Source organism: Chrysochloris asiatica, unplaced genomic scaffold, assembly GCF_000296735.1.
Source record: "Chrysochloris asiatica unplaced genomic scaffold, ChrAsi1.0 scaffold00010, whole genome shotgun sequence".
In the NCBI taxonomy this organism is placed as follows: Eukaryota; Metazoa; Chordata; class Mammalia; order Afrosoricida; family Chrysochloridae; genus Chrysochloris; species Chrysochloris asiatica.
Genome location: NW_006408528.1, coordinates 10,240,655 through 10,250,062, shown reverse-complemented (window position 1 = coordinate 10,250,062; position 9,408 = coordinate 10,240,655).

Genomic DNA, 9,408 nt, shown 5'->3' with positions numbered 1-9,408 from the left:
TCAATGGGCTCAAGCGTGGCAACAATTGTGAGGTTGTCCCTGGACTGGGCAGTGTTTCGTTCTGTTGTGCATAGGGTTGCTATGAGTCAGTACCAACTCGATGGCACCTAATAACAAACAGTCAGATGTGTTTGCATATTTAATAAAGCACAAGCAAGCACTTTCATGATATTCTCTGCTTCCAGCCAAGAGCTACCCAATGTCAGCAGTGATATCCTTGGTTCCACAACCTCTTCTGAATCTGGCTTGAATTTCTGACAGCTCCCTGTTGATGTACTGCTACAACCATTTTTGAATTCTTGTCAGCAAAATTTTACTTGCATGCAATATTAGTAATATTTTTCGGTTATTTCTACATTCCACTTGATCACCTCTCTTTGGAATGGGTACAAACATGGCTACTTCTCCAAACAGTTGGCCAAGTAGCTATCTTACAAATTTCTTGTCATAGACAAATGAGCACCTCCAGTACTGCATCAGTTTGTTGAAATATTTCAATTTGTGTTCTATCAATTCCTGGAGTCTTGCTTTTCTCCAATGCCTTCAGTGCAGCTTGGACTTCTTTCTTCTATACTACTGGTTCATGATTGTATACTAACTCTTGAAATGGTTGAACACCAACCAATTCTTTTTAGTACTATGTGTATTCCTTCAATCTTCTTTTGGTGCCTCCTATGTTATTAACAATTTTTCCCATAGAATCCTTCCACATTGTAACCCAAGGCTTGAAGTTTTTCTTCAGGACAGGGCAGTGTTTCGTTCTGTTGTACATAGGGTTGCTATGGGTCAGTACTGAGTTAATGACACCTTACACCAACAACAACATCACCAAGGCAATATTTTCATACTACCATCCTTCTGTATTTGTTTCCAACTTTCACATTCTAAACACAGTAATTCTCAATGTACCTTGATTTTATGTTTGGTCAGTTTCAGATGGAAGAATTTAGTAGTTGTTTTTGTTAGGTGCTGTGCAGTCAGGTGGCACTGTGTCAGTCTATTTTGAAGAAGTTGGTAAAATTCTTCAATTTCCTTATCATTGGCTGTGGTGGTTGGTGAAAACATTTGAATAATAATTGTATTACTTAGTCTTCCTTGAAGGTGTTTGGACATTATCTTATCACAGATAGCATTGTATTTTAAGATCAATCTTGAAATGCTCTTTTTAATGGAGACTGGGATGACATTCCTCTTTAATTTGTTGTTCCTAGCATACAAAACCATATGATTATCTGATTCAAAATATTCAATATGAGTTCACTATGCATAGCATAGGTATTTTATGCATTTCTTTTCATTTCTGACAGCTTCCAATTTTCCTAGATTCATTCTTTGTACATTCCATATACCAATTATTAATGGATGTTTGCAGCTATTTCTTCTTATTTTGAATTGTGCTCAATCAACAAATGAAGGTCCTGAAAGTTTTGCTCCATCTTCATCATTAAGTTCAATTCCATATTGAGGAGACAGCTCTTGCTCAATTGTACATTGAATGTCTTCCAACCTAAGGGCTCACCTTCTGGTGCTATAATAGACAGTGTTCTGCTTCTAACCGTATTGTTTTCAGTGATTAACCTTTCAGAAGTGGTCAGTCTTTCCTTCTTCCTAGTGTTAGTCTGGAAGCTTTGCTGAAACCTGTCTTGCTGGCATTTAAAATACTGGTGGCATACCTTCCGGCATCACTGTACCACACAAGCCACCACAGTATGGCACACTGACAGATGAGTTGTGTGGATTTTTTGTATAGTGGAGCAGAAGAGTATTAAGTTTGGTATCAAATGAGTAGAGATGGGCTGTATTTGTCAGGAACATCAACAATGGATGTGAAGTTAAGGAATGAAGAATGTTATAATTATCAATATGCTTAGTCTAGTAAGCTTAGGATTCACAGAGACCTGTAGTTTTACCATCAGCACCTTTGTTTTTTACCTGTGTCTGGTGTGGATTTTAGACAACATTGGACCATAGCTCTCCTTGATGGATCATTTTAGTTTGAACCTCTAACCACTCATAAGCAATCTAGTTGGCAATTTGACTCATGCTGACCTCATATGTTTGAGAATAAAATTATACTCCATAGTGTTTTCAATAGCTATAGTATTTTGTAAGTATATTGTCAGCTCTTGCTTTCGGGTGAATTCAATCTTCCAGCCTTTTAATTAGTAGTCAAACACTTAATTGTTTGTGTCTCTCAGGGACTCTAGGTGACCACCTACATGGAATGGTTCCCAAGATGCTTGGAAGATCTTCCTTACCTGCCTGCTTGCTGATACATGAGCGCAAGTTTTCTTCTCCAAGTACATCAGCGTGTGGGACTCTTTATCCTTTAGCTTTTCAACTTGCTCGCGCTCTAATGTCTACATCTCTAAATTGCCTCCACTTCTTCTCAGGATCCCCAAACTAGTACTGCTACTATTTACTTAGCCTATTTCAGAAACTTGGATACATATTTGACTAATTTCTCTTCCTCATCTTTATTTCATTTAATATCCAAGTCTTGTTAAATTCATTTCCATACATCTCTGGAATCATCTATATTTTTCTATTACCTTAGTTTGATCACCTGGGTTACTACAGCAGCCTCTGTAATTGATCTCCCTGCTTCCTTTTTTTGTAAACCTGCCATCCATTGTCCACACATCATCAGTTTGTAGAAGTTAAGGAGGTTGTGGACAACACTGAAATGAAAGTGATGCAAGTGGACAAATCAGTTTAGAAATGTAGGGACATTCAAATAAAGATGCAGTAGAATGGAAGTTGAATGAGTTAGCTGATACAATTAAACTTGGGATATGGCTGGTTTTACAAGACAGCGGCAACCTGGTGTGATAGATAGTTAAGGTTTTGTGTTGGCTTGACTGGGCCAGGATTCCCAGTGACTTGACAGATGAGTTAATTCTATGATGATGATTGGTTATGAGCAGTAACAGTTAACTCTATGATGATTGGCTATGAGCAGCCACTCAATTGAAAGAATGTTCCCTTGGGTGTGCGACTTGCTCTCAATATAATGGAGAGTCAGGAAAACTTGCTTGATCTTTTTCTGCTGAGGATCTGGGAGTTTACAATTGTGTGCCATTTCCTTGTTATAAACTCTTTCTACATATACGTATATATAGAGAAGTTCACTGGTTTTGTTTCTCTAGAGAACCCAGCCTAAAATTCCTGGGTAAATGTGATGGCAAAGAGGACAGTAAAATCAATGCATTGTTTTTTGCCAAACTACTCATCAAGTATTTGATTCTAGTTCTGTGTAACTCAAGGAAAAATTGCCCCATTTTCATAAACAGTGTCTAATCTTTACAGATATTTTCTCTACCTGTTTGCTGTCTGCTTCCTGGAGTTGTCCCTACTCTTTGGTACATTTGGAAGCCTGAAGAGATTCACATTATGAGTTATACACTGAGGATGGATTGTTCTCCCTAATGACTGTGGAAGAGTTTAGATGAAGGATAAGGAATAATACCAGTCAAGGGTCTTATCAGAAACCATGATTGTCAAACTCTTCCCACCCCATTTAAATATATTATCTGGTCCATGAGTTGAATTTATTAGTTATTCTTTATTGAATAAGGCAGGAATATCTGAACAAATAAATCTTAAGAAAGTGTATAGAATTTTTATTCCTTAGAAGCAGTTCTTAGGTGTATTCTTTCTCTTTTGGGGGTAAATTTATTTTTCTATTCAGCATATGTGTTGCTTTGTACATTTGCATTTGCAAAGCCCCTACTTTGGTGAAATCTTTCTATTGGAAAGTGTACCCTTCAGTTAATTATCTATTTACAAAGGAAGCAGGATGATGTCATTGGAAACCATTTATCCTTGTGGATTTACATAACTGCAGAATGCAAATAAAATAAAATTTTAAAAATAGTTCCCTGCACATTTTCACTTTGGGAGAAAATAAAATTGACTATTGGTTTCTGGTCATTTTTATTTTCTTTTGTAGGCAATAGATTAATTTGGAGTGACTAAATCTGGTTGGTTTTATTCAATTATCTAGTTTGCTTCTGCTGACAAGCATGATAATGGTAGAATTCAGAGAGGACATTTCAATTAGAAGAGCAAAGAAGAGCCATATAATACTTTGATTATCTGAATCACCTTTTGTTGTTGGAAAAATTGCTCTGCAACATTTTAATTTAGAGTCCAATCAGTCATCTTTGTCTAGACATAATCCTCTGACCATGGAGAAAAGAAGTGGTTCTCTCTGCCCTTCCACCAAACTTCCAGCTGCTAATCTGCTTCTCCCCATGCCCTAGTGTGAAGCTTCAGATTTCTGTGGTCAAACATCTTCTGACTATTATATAAGAAGAGACAGAGAGAGAAATAAAAAGAGGAAAGGAAGTTAAAAGGGGGGCTGGGGAATGAGTGAAAAATTCTCTGTAGAGTGACATCCAATAAATGCAGCTGAAGTTTATGAACTTACCAAGGCCTGCTATGCTTTCTTGCCCTGGTCCTATCCTTTCTAAAAGCTGTACACACTTTGGCACAAAACTGTCATCACAAGTCTGTGAGATACCCTGTTCTATCAATGTAGAGGAGTCCCTGGGTAGTACAAATGTTTCACAGGAAATCCTTCATATGGGTCTATAACAACAGCAGCCTAAGAACCCCCCTGGCTCTGTTTTCCACTGTTTCATGGAGTTGCTAAGAGTTGGAGTCTACTAGATGGCATGCAATGGCAATGAACAACGATGGTTATGATGGGTTGATAACAAAAGCTGAGAAACCCATTCTGAAGTGTAATGGTTAACACCAGGTAGAAAGGTCGGAGGTACCAGTCTACTTAAAGTTGTCTCAGAATGAAAGCCTGGTGACTCACTTCCCAAAAAATCAATCATAGAAAACCCTATGAGGCACAGTTCTATTCTGACACATCACATAGGGGGTCACCATGAGTCAGAATTGATTAGACAGAAACTAGTTAGGTTTTTATCAAGATCGACCTAAAGCTTTTTGAACAAAAGACTCAGTCTTAATATACTTCTGGGCAGATATGTTTTCATGGGTACTTTTTATACATGAGTACTAAGATACAGTTGTTATTGTTGTTAAGTGCCCTTGAATCAATTCTGACTCCTTGCAACCCTGTATAGGGTTTCTGAGGAGCTTCTTGTGAATTTGAATTGTCAACCTTGCAGTTCAAACCAACCTTGCAGTCCAGTGCATTATCCTGCATTGTCACATCAGTTAGGAGGACCCAAAAATGAATTTGGATGGTCTTGTTGAAAGAATGAGCTAACTAAAGTGAAATACAGCCTTCAGCACGCATTATAATTCAGTGTAAATTAAAAAAAAAAAAAATCCTTACAATTGAACCAATAAACGGTATCATGACAAACAGAGAAAAGATTGAGGTTTTCAAGGGTTTCATTTCACTTGGATCCTAATTTCACTTGGTTCTAATCTAATTTGAATGGTGTCCTTAAAAAAGAAACAAGACACAGAGACACACAGAAGACAGTCATGTGATGATGGAGTTACGCTACAGCTGCAAGCCAAGGAACATTTGAGACTACTGGAAGTTGGAAGAGAAAACCTGCAAAATCCAGGAACACAACTCTGCTTCTAGAGTCCAAAAAAAAAATATCCCAATACCTAATGGCCTAATTATTCACACAAATCCTTTGCAAATTCTAAAATACAGTATATGCCTACATGCACACACATACACATACACCCTGAAAGGGGCAGGCCAGACAGATTGTTTAAAAGCCTTACCTGGAAATATTTTCTTTTTAAGTTTAATAACTAGTCAAATTAATTAAACAGTTGAGATGGTGTGTGCTTTTATTTTCCTGTTCTCCTTGCACAATTGGCACCCCACTTCCATGTCATTTTACTCCCCCACAACCTTAGAGACTCAGCATTACAAACTGAAATGTAACTTGTTAGACTAAGATATAATTCAAATTAATTTAGTCAAAATGAATCCATGTTGTATACTGAACCTTCTTTGTACAGGCTAATTGGAGAATTGGGTAATTAAGCATCAATTTTGATAAGTAGATTGCCAACATGAAATTAAACCCTAAATTCCTTGTTTTGCTCACTGGTAGAATTTCTTATCTAAAATGTCGATGAGATGTTTCAGCTAAGTTATTGAAAGTGAAAGCCAAGTTCCCAAGCAGAATGTATTATCTCCCATGGGGGGTGGGGGGAGAAAGATTTTCTGAAATATTGCAGTCTTTCAAAACAGTCCTATTTAATTTGTTGTTTGCTGTGAAATACCATCAAGTTGTTTCCGACTCATAGTGACCCTGTATATGGTTTACTGTTCAAACTAACCTTGTAGTCCAGTGCTTTATCCTACAGCACAGTACCAGGACTCCTTCCTAATTAACATATTCAATCATTAATATTAATATAGTTATTATTTATTAAGAATTTACTCTTAGCAATAGCTAAGCATCCAATGCACCTTATGAGAGATTTGTCATTATTATTATTATTATTATGGATGAGGAAACTGAAGCTTAGCTATGAAAAGACTTTGACTGAAGATTATATATCTACTAATGGCCAAAATGGTAAAATGGGAAGCAACTTTAAGAGATGCTTCCTGTTATTCACAGGAAGTCCTTCCTATGAGTCTGTAACAACAGCAGCCTAGGACACCCTATGGAGCAATTCTCCTCTGTTTCATGGGATTGATAATGAGTTGGAGTCAACTAGATGGCATACAACAACAATGAACAATGATGATGGTGATGGGTCTGTAATAAAAGCAGAGAAACATATTCTGAAGTGTAAGGGTTAACACCAGATAGAAAGAAGTTGGCATGCTGAGACATACCTTTTCCTGGTAGTAGGCAACTGATGCATTATTACCTCACAGATGCATTTGCTTAGCTGGTCAATGGCTTGGTCTTAATTATGGATGACTTTCCTGGTCTTTGGAATTCATGATATGTATGTCAGTTCATTTGATCTGTCCAATTCAGACCTCAATGGACAGTTAGTTCTTGGTGCCTGATGTGGTTGTGTTTCCACTTATTAGGAGTGAGCATCTTCAGTCGCCCTCTTTTCCTGAGAACTCTGGGTTAAGGCATATTGTGCAAGGATCAGTTTGACGTTTGCTCCAGAGGTTGATAGCTATTACTCAGACATAGCATTGTTGGCCAGCCTCTTTCTTTTCTTCATCAGTTTTTTTTCTATTCTCAGTTTTCTCATCTGTAAAATGATTATATTGGGCAAATCATTTCTATTGTCCCTATTTAAATTTAATGTGACCCTGGTAAAATATTGCAGAAATAGAATGAGTTCAATTAAGGAAAAGCTCAGGATACAGTATTTTTAGGTTACTTATTTGCCAGCATACCAAATGTGTCTTAAGGTCATGAAAGGCAACAGGACAATAAGAAAGTCAAAGGCAGTAGGTCTGGACATAAAAAGTACTGAGAACTGTGGTTATTAATTTTAAATATAATGAGTCAGAACCATGAAGCAATCTTTTCATGATAGACAACTGTGGCCAGCCAAATCCCTCCTAGAAGTAAGAACTGATGCACTAATCCTTAAGGTATGATTTAAAAAAAAAAAAACTTTTTATTGTGAATTGAGTAAAGGTTTACAAAGCAAATCGTCAGTTTTACATTCAACAAATAAGGCACATTACTTCACTACATGGTTGCAAGCCCTTCCATGCACAGTTAACAGCATTTACCTCTATTCACTTTAACTATTACATGCCTCCCTGTGTCTCCCTCCACCTTCATCTTTCCTCTGCTAACCTCCCACTTGTTGTATATTACCTGCCCTGCTACCCATGTTAACATGTGTCTATCCTTTAGCCCATGAATAATATTCCTTTCCTCCGTAAACATCATAACATGTTTCTTTTATTAGAAAACATTTTTTAAAACTTTTTACAACATTGGTCTTATACAATATTTGTCCTTTTGTGATTGACGAATTTCACTCAATATAATGTCCTCCACGTTCTGCCATGTTGTGAGATGTTTCACAGATTTATCATTATTCTTCAATGTGTTATAGTATTCCATTGTGTGTATGTAAATAAATGCTTATTTAGCCATTCTTCTGTTGATGGGCATTTAGGCTGCCTTCCTCTTTTTGATCTGTCTCTTATAGACAGTGATCCTGTTTTCTTATACTTCTGCTCTCTTTGTCTCTTGATTATATTTAATCAATTTACATTCAGTGTAATTATCAATAGATAAGAACCGATTGTTGTCATTTTTTTCTGCTTTTTGTTTTGTTTTTGGTGCTGCTGGATTCTGGATTCTTTGTTCCACATAATTTTCTATGTTGGGTTCATTTTGTTTGTGAGTTTTATTTTCATTTTTATTTCTGCTGTGTTAATGTTTACTAAATCTTTTTCCTTTTTTTAAAAATTTTGATGTGCAGGTGTATTATTTTACTTTGAGGTTACCAAGTAATTTATTGATTTTTATCCCTGCTTAAAATAGTCTTTTTTTTTTTTTTTTATCTTGAAGTCTCCTTGACTTACTTGCCATTTGAAAATTCTGTATCTACACTATTCCCTCTTTCTGCCTTGATATCTCTGGTTCTTTTAGTCTTGTAGGTTGTTTTACTTTAAATACTTCTGTATGTAGATTGAGTTCTGTGTAGTATTGTCATAAACGTTGTTAGTTCTCAGTCCAAAGAACACCTTTTAGAATTTTTTGCAAAGCTGGCCTAATCATTATAAATTCCTTTAAGTTCTGTTTATCAGGAAATGTTTGATATCACTGTTGCAGTTGAGAGATAGCTTTGTTGGGTATGTGATTCTTGGTTGGCAATCTTTTTCTTTCAGAGTTTTGTGTATGTCATTCTATTGCCTTCCTCTTTTTGATCTGTCTCTTATAGACAGTGATCCTGTTTTCTTATACTTCTGCTCTCTTTGTCTCTTGATTACATTTAATCAATTTACATTCAGTGTAATTTCTGCTGAGAAATCTGAGTTTAGTCATACTAGCTGTCCTTTTTGTAGGTAACTTTTCATTTTTCCTGAGCTACCCTCAGGATTCTTTCCTTCTTTTTGATTGTGGAAAGTTTGATTATGATATGTCTTAGTGATTTTCCTTTGGGATCTATGATGTTTGGGGTTTGTCCAGTTCTTTGAATGCTCATCTTTGTGTTTTTCAAGATGTTAGAGAGGTTTTTTTCCCCATCAACTCTTTGCCAATTTTGTCTTTGCTTGTTTCTTCTTGTTCGGGTATTCCAATCATCTGTAAATTGTTCCTCTCCATGGTAGCCCATATAACTCCAAGGCTTTCTTCAAAATTTTTCATTCTTTTTTCTGATTGTTCTAGCATAGCAATATTGAGATATTTCTCTTCAAGCTCATTAATTTTGGCTTTTAGTGCTTTGGATCTACTTCCTTACCTTTGTTCATTTCTGAGATCTTAGTATTAATCTTTTGGATTTCTAATGGCA